Source organism: Dipodomys merriami, unplaced genomic scaffold (assembly GCF_024711535.1).
Source record: "Dipodomys merriami isolate MVZ:Mamm:240054 unplaced genomic scaffold, mDipMer1.0.p SCAF_530, whole genome shotgun sequence".
In the NCBI taxonomy this organism is placed as follows: Eukaryota; Metazoa; Chordata; class Mammalia; order Rodentia; family Heteromyidae; genus Dipodomys; species Dipodomys merriami.
The window spans coordinates 232638-247177 of NW_027206103.1; the positions used below are offsets into that span (position 1 = coordinate 232638).

Consider the following 14540-nt stretch of genomic DNA (forward strand, 5'->3'; position numbering starts at 1 on the left):
GTCAGCCTATTCCTTAGGACAGAAACAGTGTGTGTGTGTGTGAGTGTGTTTTTTTCCCTGATGGTCTTTTTAGAACCCACATATAGGGTGGTTTGTGGTCTTGTGGCTGAATCTGTCTCCATTAACAACTAAAGATAGACCTACGCCAGGAATTCTGTTGGCCAGGACAATTTTGTTGTTGGGCTTGTTCTTTTGTGAATCAATCTGTATGAGTTTCCTCAGCTTGTTACTGTTTTAATTTAGTAGTACAAATTGGTTGGCTTGAATAGTAGTGAATCATTATCTCACGGTTCTGAAGGATGGAACTCCCAGATCAAGATTCAGCAGGGTTGTGGGGAAGAATCTGTTCTGGGAACATTTTTTATTGTAATATTTTTATGTTAATCTTTTATGGTATTCTTTGAAGTGTGGACATTATCTTCTTCTCATGCCTTTATATTGTCTTCCCTTTACACATATCTATCTACATATGTTCAATTTCCCCCTTTTTGCAAGAGTACCATTTGTTTTGGATTGGGGACTTTTCCCATGGCCTAATCATCTGCAAGGATCTATTGCCAAGTAACATCACATTCATATGTATAGCAGTTAAGATTTAAACATCTTTTAGGGATACATAATTCAACTACAATACTATCTAATGAAAGAGGTCTTAATTTTTCCTTGTGGTATCCTCTAAATAATATTTGTCACCTGAATGACTGTTTATTGAACAAGTGAAAGACTACATTGGCTATGTTCAAAACTAATTAGAAGAGGCAAAATGCATCTATCAGGGTGCACAGGAATCATGGTGACTCTTCCCCTCAGTGAATTTTTGCTTTCAGGTTGGTTCAAGTTCAATAACATCATAAATGGAATAAGTCTTTTCCCTTAAAAGTTATAGTTTGTTTTCTTTTTCTTCTAAATAAAGTATACCCCTCTGCATGACCAGTCTTGCTTTGTCTACTGGCATTGGAGGCTGAACTGTCATTTTACATGCTTCTTCCTCTATCAGTGCATCAAGGTATCTTTGCAGCTAATTCAGTGCCACTTAAATCATACTTAGCTGGTCTATTCTTTCTTCCCTGGTGCATCACTTTGCACTTATTAAATTTAATGTTCTGTTCCCTAGCTTTAATCTGTAAATGCTATCCAGAAACAGATCTGCTCTCATAGCATCTTCTCTTTATGCTTTCTTAGCTCAAAATTATTAGAAGTTATCTTTAGAGTATTGAGAGATGAGTGTTGATAAAGTATTAAGCCACTAGTCTCAAGGTAGCACTTACATTACTTATTCTTTAGAGATGTTTATTTGGGAAATCTTTATTTCCTGTTGGTTCAGTGCTTTTTGGTCCAACTCTAATTTATTGTTAACTCCCAGGAAAGGATTAGCTTTTGAATACCAGGAGGATGCCTTCTGCTGAGGAGGCTCAGGAGGCAGGGGTAGATTTTCTCTCTGGAATGAGGTGGCCTGGGTGGAAGGCTTGTGAGCTCAGTAGAGCTGCTTTGTCAGACCAAGGTTTAGATATGGAATATAGAGGTCAGACTCCCAGGCCTCCTGGAAGTCCTGCTATGAGCAGATGTAAACCACTCACTTATAGGCATTCCCAGCCCCTATTGGCCTTTTTTTGTTTGTTTGTTTTTTTGCCAGATGTGGGGCCCGAACTCTGGGCCTGGGCGCTCAGCTCTTCAGCTCTTCAGCTGAAAGCTAACACTCTACCACTTGAGCCACAGCACCACTTCGGCTTTTTCTGCTTATGTGGTGCTGAGGAATCAAACCCAGGGTCTCATGCATGCAAGGCAAGCACTCTACCACTGAGCTACCTTCCCAGTCCCCCCTTACCCCCCCATTAGCTTTTGTGTTCCTGAGGCTGGAATGAAAAAGGCCGTCCCATGGCCAAGTGATAATATGGCTTTTACAGCACTGGATTTATAAGATGATGACACAGTGAAATGTGAAAATGAAAGTAAAAATTCATTTTAACATTTTTCACACTGGCATTAGTCCTAAGAAAATTGGTGAATCATATGGCAAGTATTTATGGCATGCCTGATGGGTGCAGCACAGTTCCACTAAATGCAACCTGGGGGGTTGTGTAACTTCATTCTGGTGCCCCCACAGCTTATTTTTCTTTGCTATTTTGCTCTAGATCTTACAACTCAGAGGCCCTTCTATTCCTTTCCCTATGTACGCTCCTGCTCTGGTATTTTTAGGGGTTTCTACAGGGCTTCATTAAAATGAAAGCCATTTGTTTGGGCCATACAGTGATCAATCAAAGTGGTGGTGAGATTTCCCCCTCATTGCCTGCAGGTAGAGATCTAGATGAGCTATCACTTTCTGGTAATTACACTGTCTTAAACTAGCTAGTGAAGTACTCTATGGTGTGTACAACTACAGTGACAATGATCTAATTTGTATTTTCATAGCAATATTATTTTGTTTGTACCTAGTACTTTTCCTTATTCAAGAAGAAATAATTTAGGACTGTTAGCACTAAAAAATTAGCTTAGGGTTGTTGCCCCAGTTTTGTTTTCTATCACTCTGTTGTATTTTTCAGTTTCACTAATCTTATATTTCTGAGAATTCAGATGTAATATTTTCATGGGAAGTTAGAGTCATGGTCCAAGTGGTAGAGCACCTATCTAGCAAGTGAAAGGCCTTAAATTTAATTCTAGTACCTCTCACAAAAAGAGACTTTTCATGGACTTGTTAGTATATTCATTATTAAACTGATTTTAAAAAGTGGGAAGTCATTTTTATATTCATTTAGATAGTAAATAATATAGTAGTTTTAAATCTCTTATAGTATATTTATGGTATTATAGAAGCTATTTTAATTAAACAAATCATACTTTGAGTTAAGGTATTATCAAACTTTCCCTAGATGTTTTACACATGAATAAGTAAAAATCTGTTTACTTTCTCTAGGTTCTTTTTCTGCCTCTTTCTGAAGGTTCATTCTTTATTTCACTTAAAATCCATGAGTTTATGTTAAATGACCTTGAGCTGCTAATGGAAGAGTGATGAGGTAGAGCAATGGGCATGGAGCCAGAGGCCTGGTCTGCTCCTTCACCTGGTGCTGGTTCTGCCTATTTTCTGCAGCTCTTTGATATTCATATTCTTCTTTTCTTTTTCTTCTAGGACTTCCCTTTCTTGGACTTTTCTCACCTTTTCATTTCTTTTTTCCTTTTCTTTCCTTTGTTCTTTTTTCTCTTTCTTTTACGTATTACACTTTGTGTTACATATCATCCTTCTTTCATGTGCAAAAATTGCTCTGGGGACCATGTCAAGGATATTATTATTTAAGTGGAAGATAGTCATGGAAAATGTATTGCCATGATGGAGACATACAATGTTTGCCTTTCCTACAGGAAGTAGAGCAACTGATTGTCTTGTAGGAGTCAAGAAATGCTTTATAGGAATTGTATTTCACTGGAAATTACGAAGGGTAGAAAAAAAAGATTTCCAAGTAGGAAGAGAACAAAGAGGTTAGGTTGGACTGGAAGGGAGGTGGAAGACAATGGATGTGCTCCATGATTTTAGAATACCACTAGAGTACACAGTGAGTGGATAGAAGGATATGGGGCTGGATGAGGCACAGTAGGATGGTATAAATTAAATATTGAAGGCCCTTTAATATATCCCTGAGCCTTCTTTTCTGTTTCCTGTCTGCAAATAATAGTTGACTTAAGTTCACCCTGCATATTAAAAAGAGAATAACTGAGTCAGTTATCTTGCCAGTCCCCTCCTTTATGACTCTTACCCTGGCTCACTGTTTTCAAAGGAAGCTAGATCTTTTTTGCCTTTTATTTATTCCACTATGTCATTTTCTCTTTTACTTCTCACATGCACTTTTATGCACTTCTCTCTCTCTCTGTCTGGTTTCTAAATTCTCCCTTCCCCTCCCCTACAGCCTCCCAGAGATTCATATGAAAACTTCATGCATGACTCATTTTACCTCTTCTGAACACGAGCACTTTTAACAGCCTCCTTCTATCACTTTTTTTAAACCATCTTTTTTTTTTTTTATAGCATTCTCAGAAATCCACATGTGAAGGGAAGGGCTGCAAACCTTTTATACAGCCCACCTCTGTTGAATGTGTAAGGGACACTGCACTGACATTTGTCAGAAGAGTGGAGGAAATCAGAGTTCTTGTAATTTTTAAGGCTGACACAGAGGCAGAACTGGAGGATTGATTAATTGTCATGGGGAAGAGGCAATGGTTAATGTAATCTCCAGATGAAACTTTGCAGTGCTGAATACTGACTAGTGAAGGTAGAAGGATTACATTAAGCAAAAGATAGTAAGTAGGTACAGAAAAGATACCCATTTTTGCAGAAAATTAGGTGAACAACACTGAGGTTCAGATGTGGGAAGAAGACATTTAGAGAGCCATGAAGCCACATGTGTTTGACAAATGGTTTAATAGGTAAGAACATGTATATTGAATTAAGATGTTCTATATCATTATATGAAATGACCTCTGCAAAACTTGATTCAGTTTAAGACTTCTGAGTTGCCTATCTGGAGACAATCACAAATTCAGAAATATATTTATGAAACACTGTTGCAACTGAGCTCAAGAGACTGTGTCCATATTACTTGTGTTTCTGAAAAGGGTAAACATGAATAACTGAAAAGTTATTGATTAAAGAAGTAATATGAACAGGAATAATGGAATTAAAGTAATCGAGGCAATATTGGGCTTAATGGACCTTGTTCCTTTAATGCTTTTCTTCTGCTTTTGTATTGAGTTGGCTCTAAAGTCAATTGGCTATGTGCGCTGAAAGAGAAGGACATGATGGAAGAATCAGTATTGCTGTCTATATATAAAAATCAATCTGTTGTTCTTAAGGAAGAACATGAATCAGCCTGTAAAATCAATTAGCTAGAAGTTTTTACAGTTGGCTTATAAGATAATGAAACAAATGATGAGCCAAGTTTATATATGTCTTACACATAGTAGATATTCAGTAAATATTTCTTGATTTGAAAGTTAAAGGATACTAGGGATTTAGTTTTGAAAGTACATGAGCATAAGTCCTTTAATTAGCACTAATTCCATCCCAGTACTTCTAGTGCTACACTTGTAGATTACTCACTTGCATCGATTTTTTGCTCTGAACTGAATCCTCTCACATTTCTAATGACAGTTGGTCCAGGCCAGCTGTTTGTGATCTTGTCTTAGCTGGCTTTTTGTTTTGTTTTATACCGGTCATGGGGCTTGGACTCAGGGCCAGGGTGCCATCCATGCACTTTTTTGCTTATGACTGCATGCTACCATTTGAGCCACAGTTCCACTTCTAGCTTTTTTGGTGCTTTATTAGAGATAATAATCTCATGGACTTTCCTGCTTGGGCTGGCTTTGAATCTTGACCCTCAGATCTCAGCTTCCTTAATAGCTAGGATTACAAGCATAAACCACCAGCACCTGACCTTAACTGACTTTTTAAAAAAAGTTATGATCAGCCAGACACTGGTGGCTCATGCCTATAATCTAGCTACTTGAGAGGCTGAGATTTAAGCATCACAATTTGAAGCCAAGCTGGTAGGAAGTCTGTGAGCCTCTTATAGTCAATTAATCACCAAAAAGCTAGAAGTGGAACTGTGGCTCAGTGGTAGAGTGCCTGCCTTGAGTGAAAAAGGTAAGGAACAATGACTATGCCCTGAATTCAAGACCTCATGCTGGCACACAAACAAAAAATTGTGATCTGCCTTACATAGCATTATTATTATAATATATGAAGTATAACCTCAAGGACAAAATTCTTCAGAAAACTTTACTGTTTCTTCTTTGTCTACAAGGTTCTAGGTTCGTTGGATTTGAGAGTTCATTTCTCACAATTTTGTTGTGAGGAGTTTCTGTGTTCAGACTCTGTCACTGGTACCATCTATTATTGGCCAGTGCTTACCTAGACCCTGTGCAGATGACAAATCTGCATCTCCATTGTTTCAGTGTCCCTTGAATGTACATAATGTTTTACCGGGAATCCTATATAGATCTATCCATTCAACTAAAGTTAGTTCTGCTTCAAGCAATATTAATATTTTTTACATCAAAAGGTCTCTTTTAAAGACAGTTATTTCAGTAGTATAAATGGTGCTGGGGACTAGAAAGTTGCAGATAATAAAATACCAAACTGATTTTTACCTGCAGTTATTTCAGTAATAATGGTGTTTTCAATCTCTGTAAGAGTACAGCTTTAAAAATGGAACATCTTTGAAAAAAATGCATTTCTACTTCATCTCCTTTCATAAGATTATAGTGAAATAAAATATTGAAAAAAAACCTACTTCAACATCTTAATGATCCTCTGTTGTGAGACTAAAGATACTTGAAACAGCTGGGTTCTAAGCAGAAGTGCTTCCCCTCTATGCCAAACTCTAATGTGCATAAAGGAAGTATTATTCCCTGATCAATTGATCACTGTCTACTGAACATTATACAGCCTCTGCAGAAGAAAGTACCTTAAATGTATTTCCCCAAACCAAGCTTAAATCCATTCCCCCACTCCATTGCATTTTTTTTCTTTCCTCTCCCTTGCCTGGTGTTTGCCTCTGAATATCCTATTTTACATCAATTGTCAATGGAAAGATCTCTTTAATAGCTAATATTTTGAGATTTTTTAAAGCTTTTCTGCAGTTAGGACATGTACTTATTTCCTTTTTTTTTTTGGGTCCGGTCGTGGGGCCTGGGCGCTGTCCCTCAGCTCTTCAGCTCAAGGCTAGCTCTCTACCACTTGAGCCACAGTGCCACTTCCAGCTTTTTTCTTTTTGCTTATGTGGTGCTGAGGAATCGAACCCAGGGTCTCAGGCATGCAAGGCAAGTGCTCTACCACTGAGCCACCTTCCCAGCCCCTTAGGACATGTACTTATTTCCTACAATGCTTCACACATGTTAGGTAGGGTGTACATATATAAAAACATGCATACTGTTGTTTATTGTGGATGGATAAAGAAAATGTGTCATATACACACAAAGGAGTACTATCTTGTTATTCAATATGGGATTCACAATGGAGTAGTATTATCGTATTCAGCCATAAAGAATGAAATTTTGTCATTTGCAGAAAAACTGATGGGCTTGGAGATCATCATGTTAAGTGAAGCAAATGAGGTTCAGAAGGACAGAGGTCATATGTGTTTCTCACTTGTAGTCTCTAAGCCTAAAGATACCCATACGCACAGATACATACATATGCACATACAGAGCTGGTTTGTAATTGTGAGACTGTTTCGGGGGAAAAGGGAAACAGAATGATGGAGGGTGAATAATATTGGAACTGATTAAGGCAATACAATAAGGAAACTTAATGAAACCTAGTAAATAATAGAGTAAGGGGACAGAGAAAGAGAGCATAGAGGGGGCTGATCTGATTAAATTATAATATGTGCATATGTGAAGTACTACTGCAAAATTCTTTTGTGCAATTAATATACCCTACACAAATGAATGACAGAGTTGTAAAACAGGATCAGTTAAGGAGATAAGTATAGTAGGAGGGAGGAGAGCAAATTAAGAGGGTGAATTGGGGTGAGTCTGGTCATATATGTATGACACCTGTTGAAAAGTTACTTTTTATTCCCAGAAAGTGGGAGAGATTTGGGAGAGTGAAGGAGGAGGTAAACTTTTACACTTATGATGAAACCTTATACAACTAATATACGCCAATAAAAATGTTAAGAAAAGAACATGAAGTTAATGGCTATTTTCCCTACTTGCTGTTCTTCCTGCTCACTGGTTCTTGTCTTGATGTTAATGACAAAATGGAATAATCTCCATTCAGTGTCAATGCAAACAGAAGAAGTGTGACTGCTGGACTTAGGTTAGAGGTGAATGCATGTGTTGGCACCTGATCCTTCCAAAACTCTGTTAAAATGACTTTTGAAGTATTTTTTTTAAAAAGCTGTACACCTTTATAGACAGAAATATAAATCAGTAGCCATAGTATTTTAGAACCTGAGCAGTGGATGGCTGGGTTGTAATTTACTTAGAGGCCTGAGAAAGTGGAGTTTTAATCTTGCAGGGAAGAAAAGAGGAAGTAAACCATTTTTTCACTGAACAAATGCAGGAGTAAGAATCCTTAAAAAGGAAGGGGAGACTAGGTTAAGAAGAAGATAAAATATTAGATTCTGGACTGGAAGATATTACCAAAAAACAAAGCTAAAAGTAGAGTAATATAATCTTGAAGTCTGGGAGACTGTGTTGATATACCAAATCCCAAAACAGTGTTACCTTTTTCCTGTTCCGTAGTCTGTGAACAGCTAGGATAAAACCTTACCTGAAATAGGAGACCTCCCTGTGGATCTGTCCTCAAAATAAAACTGAAGAATACTGACATCATGATTTCCCTAGGGAAATGCCAGAACAATCTTTGATCCCATATCAGCAATCCCCCCTCCCTAAAACCTTACTGTTAACTTTCTAGTCTCTACCTTTTAAATATTAGCAGGCAAGTGGTGCTGTAGCTCAAGTGGTAGAGCACTAGCCTTGAGCTGAAGAGCTGAGGGACAGCACACACGTCTAGGGTTCAAGTACCATGACCCACAAAAAAAAAAGTTGTTTTAAATATTCGCAGGCAGCTGAGGATCATCATGTGTTTGAGGAAAGTTTCTTATCAGGAAAGGCAGAAGTTAAAGCATGCAAGCAGAAATAACAGACCTTTTGAAAACAAAATCTTTGTAGGAAGAAGAAACAATTGTAGGAACAAGTACATCCAGAGACTTAAGGCAAAATAGTATAACCACAGGACAGAACAGAACCTGTAATGCCTATGAAATAAAATTAAAAAATTTCTAAGAAGCTGGAATAAAAAAGAGAAGTTTTAGAAAAGTAATGGAGGAAAAAACAACAACAAAACAAAAACCTTATCCCCCAGATAGCAACACCAGATAGAAAAAAATAGAAAACCACCCAAGGAATAATTCAATAGAATTTCTCACAACCACAGATAGGAAAGAACAATACATAACAGTGAGACTTCACAACTCTAGGATTTATTCCAATAAATGACAGGGTAAATCAATATAAAGAAAGACTTGGGATTCCAGAGATAAATCCACAAGAGAGCCAAATGAAAAGAATTCCAAGATGATGTTAAAGATATCTGAAGATACCATTGTGTGGCAGGTCTACCTGTCATCAGAACTGAATTGGAGTAGGAGAGGTACTAAGGACAGATTTTGAAGATAATGTAAATAGTAAAACACCTACTTAATATGTGTACTGAGTGGAGATTTAGAAATCTTCTTGGGATAACAGCATGATAAGTGCTTGAGAAACTAACCCAAATTTAGATATAACACCGATTAACGCCAAGGAAGACCAAAAGTATTGTAGAAAAGGGAATTTAATCATAGAGCCCAGTAGCCATCTCTCATGATGTAAAGGTGGAATTTAATGCAACCGAGTTGTAGCACAGTTCTATGAGGAGGGAACCTGGGCCTGCCCATGCATGTGAAACACCATAACTCTCAGCTTCCTCATCAGAAGGTCAGTAGAAAATAACCAGAGATGAGAAAACCAAGACATAGTGGTGCCAACACATTTAAGTCAGTACACCTCAATTTTGGCCTCATAACGTGTAGAAACTGATACTAAATAATGTAGTAAGGTGAAAACATCTATTCCAGGAATATTAAATAGATGAGAATGTCCAAATAAAATCTTAAAAACTTTAAATGAGAAACCTGAGTTTATTTTCCTGAACATAATTTTAAAGTATTGTTTACATGCTCAAAAGGGCCAAATACAATTGTGGATCGAGAGTTTAGTGATTTTCTCTTCAAATTCTTGTTAATCATTGCTACTTTTTAGCTCTCAGATGTTCCCCAAAGGCCCATGTGTTGATACCTTCATCTTCAAGCTGTGGTGTTATTGAGAGATAGTGGTGCCCTTAAGAGGTGGGGCCTAGTCAGAGGAAGTTAGGTCACTGGAGGGGGCATGACCTTGAATATTAGTGGATGATGCTTCCTCCACTTTCTCTGTTTCCTGGCCATCATGAGGTTATCTCCCCTGCTATGTATTCTCACCATGATAGACTGTGCTGCAGCAGGACCAAATGATTAGGGACTGAAACCTCTGATACTGGGGGCCAAAGTAGACCCTCTCTCTTTTTAAGTTGATTATAGCAACAAGTCTGACTAGCAAACAGTGAGATACTATATAAGTAGTGATTTTTTTTGACATGTCATTTGTTTTTGATTTTTTAAATTATATTTTTATTTTCTTTAAGTAGTTGTACAAAGGAGCTACTATGCAACAAATCAGTTTATGAGCACAATGCATCTTGATCGATGCATCTTGATCGATGCATTGTAGTGTTTTTTTCTTTTTAAAGGATCAAGTCATTTCACCATCTTCTACATGTTCCAAATCCTATAAAAGATAAAACTATATTAACAACATTACAACTCTTGTCTTTTCTTTACTCAGAAAGTACAATATCCTGAGAATCCCATTGGGATTCAGTTTCAATTGGTTATTTCCTATGGAGTAAAAATAAGAGAGTTTGTTAGACCCAAATAGAAAGAAGTATTGAATATTCATGGAGAACTTGGGAAGCTGCTGCTACCAGACCTCATCCCTGTTCCAACCACTCCTAGAGCTTCACTGTCAGCCAGTGGCTCCATCTATACCTGGAATGAACACTGCCAGCAGCTGTGTGGGCTGCTTCTCCAAAAAGTGCTCTCTTCAGCCACTGTTGAAACAGGTGTGCTAGGCAGGTCTCTCTCCTTCTGTAGGAAGTAATGAGAATTATGCCTCTCACTTCTAAGAAAGCTATGGCCAGAGATGTTAGCTACCCACCTTACTCTCTGTTAGGTTTTTAAAAAGAGGTTGGCGAGTAAGAATCACACCATGCACATGGTATTCAGGTAAGGGGTAGGTTTATTCATCATTCTGGCTGGCACCAGGCCATGTTGGCCCTCCACATGGCAGGGAAAGGCCTGGGAAAGACCTGGGAAAAAGAGAGCATCTGGGCCTGGGTTAGGTCTTATCTAGGGTATGGGCAGAGAAAGGTGTGGCCACATCAAATTCAGATGTGACCTCAGCAGATGCAGATGTGACGGTGTGCCAGTTGCATAGGTAATGCAGGTACTGGGCGGAGAATTTGCTGCGAGGAGGGTGGAGTCTGCTCGCCATCCAGGAGCAGACCTTACACTGTCCAAGACCAAAGGACATCAATCCTTCAGCATATCTTGGGAGCCATATTAGTGCAGTAATAGACCTACTAGTTGGAAAGCTCTGAATTCCACATGTGAAAGCAAATTCCAAAATAAGTACATCAAAAACCAGAAGCATTTGAGACTGCATTATTAATAACTTGGCTTAAAGAATATGAATTAATTTTTCAAAAATATCTCCTAGATACTCTAAACCTTTTGCCTTTTCAAGAAATGAGGGAGCTGCTTCAGCTTCGTTTTTTGTGACATTTCAGATACAGACCATTTACAACTGTGAATATGACTTGACTCTCAAAAGTGAAGGCCAGTTTGTGAATTACTTATATGTTATCTTTACCTGAAGAAAATAAATAGAAAGAGAGCAAAATTCACTGGAAAAGAATAAAAGAGTAAAAAGAGACTGAATATGGTTGTTTATTATCTGTAGCCCAAGTACACAAGAGGAAGAAATCAGGAAGATCCTGGTTTGAAGCAAGCCCAAAGCAAAAAAGGTAATGAGAGTTCCTTAAGTCAGCTAGTTGAGATGGTAGCACATATCTGTGATCCTAACCATGCTGTAAGTAGGAGGATCACAGTCCATGGCCATACCAAGCAAAAGCTTGAGACCAAAGCAAAGTAACCAAAGCAAAATCATTTGTGGCTGTCAAGTGCCTTCCTAGCAAGTACAGGGTACTAAGGTCAAACTCGAATATTACCAAAAATACAAATATTCAGAAAAAGAAAAAAAGTTTAAATTAGTGAGAAACATAGCCAGTATTTTGGAATTTTACTTGATTAATGTTTTATTACCTTTTTAACATACTCCAAGAGAAGCTAGTAATAACAACTGATTGTCACTCTTTCACTGAGTTAGCTGAGAGAGAAGAAAGGCTCTGGAGGATCCAGAGTGGAGAACTCTTCCTTGAGAAAGGCCTGAGAGCGCAGTGCACTGGTAACTCTGCATGGTCAAGTCAGAAGTTGAAATCAGTGGCACTTGAATTTGCAGCTTAGCTAATAAGCCTGCTAGTTTGCTCTTGCTTTTCAGGCTTCTCATATGTCCTTAAGGTTCTCACAGGATGCCATGCTTTCAGCCTGAGCTTTCTGTGATTCCATTTTCCTTTGTTCCTCTAACACTTGCATGCCTCAGGATGTATTCTGGGAGCTTCAGAATAATGTATGCTATGCACAGAATAATTTGGATAAAGTGTCTAATGTATCTTGAGGGTATAAAACCACTCTCAGTGCTAGGAAAGAGTTTCAGCTTGAATTAACCACAAGTGAAAGTAGGTGAACTTTATAAAGTCTTCATTTAAAAAATGTACATCTTTGCCAGTGATTATTGAAAAACATTGTCAATTCTTTCTGCCAATGATTACAATTGCAAATGGTTAGACAGAGCTCTGGATTGACTTGTCACTGTTCCATAAGAAGCACAGCATTATTTTACCTATTTAATGGCTTTTAAATATTTAAAAAAACAATTTACCAAAAAATATACCCATAACTGTTTGTAATGGGCATAAATCACAATGAGAAATGAATTCTGATATGTGTGCATAATAATACTTGCTTAAATAGATTTATATTCTAAGATAATTTACCAGGAGGAATTTTAAATTTTGGAGAGGTTTCTTATTTTGAGGCATCATCATAAGAAAAGGCAAAAAATAGAGGTGCTTTTAGATGAGGTCAAGATATGTGTTTTTCTGGTAGTTACTGCCTTCTTGGTCTAGGATTTGCTGTGTGTGTGCCAAGAGCTGTGATCTGAAACTCTGTTGAACTAGTTATTTTGAAGGTAGGATCTAGGAAAACCAGCAGTCCTTCAGCTTTCCCAGTGACAGATGAACTGGTACCACTTTTAATGTTAAACTGTTTGGAGAGCAGGAGGAGATAACCAGGGAAGTCATAGGAGCTAAGGATTTGCCCCACTTTGTGGTGGATGGAGGGGCTACAGCAATCAGTGGGTGGGCCTCCCCACTGGGGAATGGGATGAGAGGCGTTCAGGGGGCAGAAATGTAATTTTATGGGAAGCACGTGGAATATTTGGCAACAAGTGACACCATCAAAATGACATTTAGGGGTGATGATTCCTGCTGTGGCCTGCCAAACAGTTCAAGGAAGAAGAAGACAGGTGGTTTACAATAAGGAAGACTGCAGATAGGGAAGAAGGGGCTTGGGATTGGCTTGGTGACAGAATTAAGAGAGAAGACAGAAGAAAAAGAGAAGTTACAGATAAGTTAAGGCTAGATTGTTGCAGTAGAGCACAAGTACCATCTCTAACAGTCATAAGACTAAAATTAAAAATCAAGGAAAAAAAAGAGCAAAGCACAGCACCATGCCTCATGTCTATAACCCAGCTTCTTGGGAAGCCATTATCCAGAAGATCAAGATTCCAGGTCTGCCCCAGGCACAAAGTGCCACATTCTATCTAAAAAAGAACTAAGCCAAAAAAGGGCCAGAAACATGATTTCTTGCTTAACAAGCACAGAGCCCTGAGTTCACATCCTCCCAAATGAATAAAAAGAAAAATGAAGCCAGTAAATATCCAGATGCTTCCTGGAATAGCTCACTCATTGTCCCAGCTCATGAGATGTGAACCACTGGCAGTGGAATAGTTTACAAGAGATAGAAATTTGTTCAGTTGGTTGGTCAACACATGCCTTTTTGATATGCTGCTACTTTCTCTTTTACACTTGCTCCTAGAAGATCATCCTGACCGCAGTAAATAAAGGTTTTCATAAGAAGCAGAGCTGAGGAAGGGAAACCTGATTCTGGGGAACACTTGTATATACAGGTGGCCGGATGACATTTCATCACAGGGAGTGAAAGAGGGAACAGAGGCTTGGACAGCAAAATATTGTATGAGCTACTTTGTGAAAGACAAGAGCTCAATAGTCAGAATGAGTCCTTATCAGTCAGTCAATCCATTGATTTATCATCTATCTATCTATCTATCTATCTATCTATCTATCTATCTATCTATCTATCTATCTATCTATCTACCTACCTATCTGATTCTCAAGTACTTATTACAAGTTTGATTTGAAGGAACTGACTGTGAAAGTGAGCAAGTGTAAAACCCATAGGGCAGGTGAGCAATCCGGAAACCGGTAGGAGCTGGTGTTGTGGCATTGAGTCTGACATCTGTAATGTGCACTGACAGACTGGAACGGTTGGCAGGATCTTCATATTCTAGTCTAGGTAGAATTCCTAATTTATCTGGAAGTGCAGGTTTTGCTTTTCAGGCCTTTGACTGCTTACACAAACTCCGTCCATACTACCAAGGGTCAGTTCCTTTACTTAAAGGCAATTGGTTAGATATATCAATTATATCTACAAATTACCTGAACAGCAACATCTAGCTGGGTGTCAGACTAACAGAAGACCCAGCCT

General features: G+C 38.3%; 1 protein-coding gene across 9 annotated transcripts in view; it reads left to right on the plus strand.

The window, feature by feature from the left end:
- The window catches only part of LOC138811488 (ecto-NOX disulfide-thiol exchanger 1), a 542054-nt gene that overhangs the window by 114155 nt on the left and 413359 nt on the right, over nt 1-14540 (plus strand). The window lies entirely within an intron of this gene.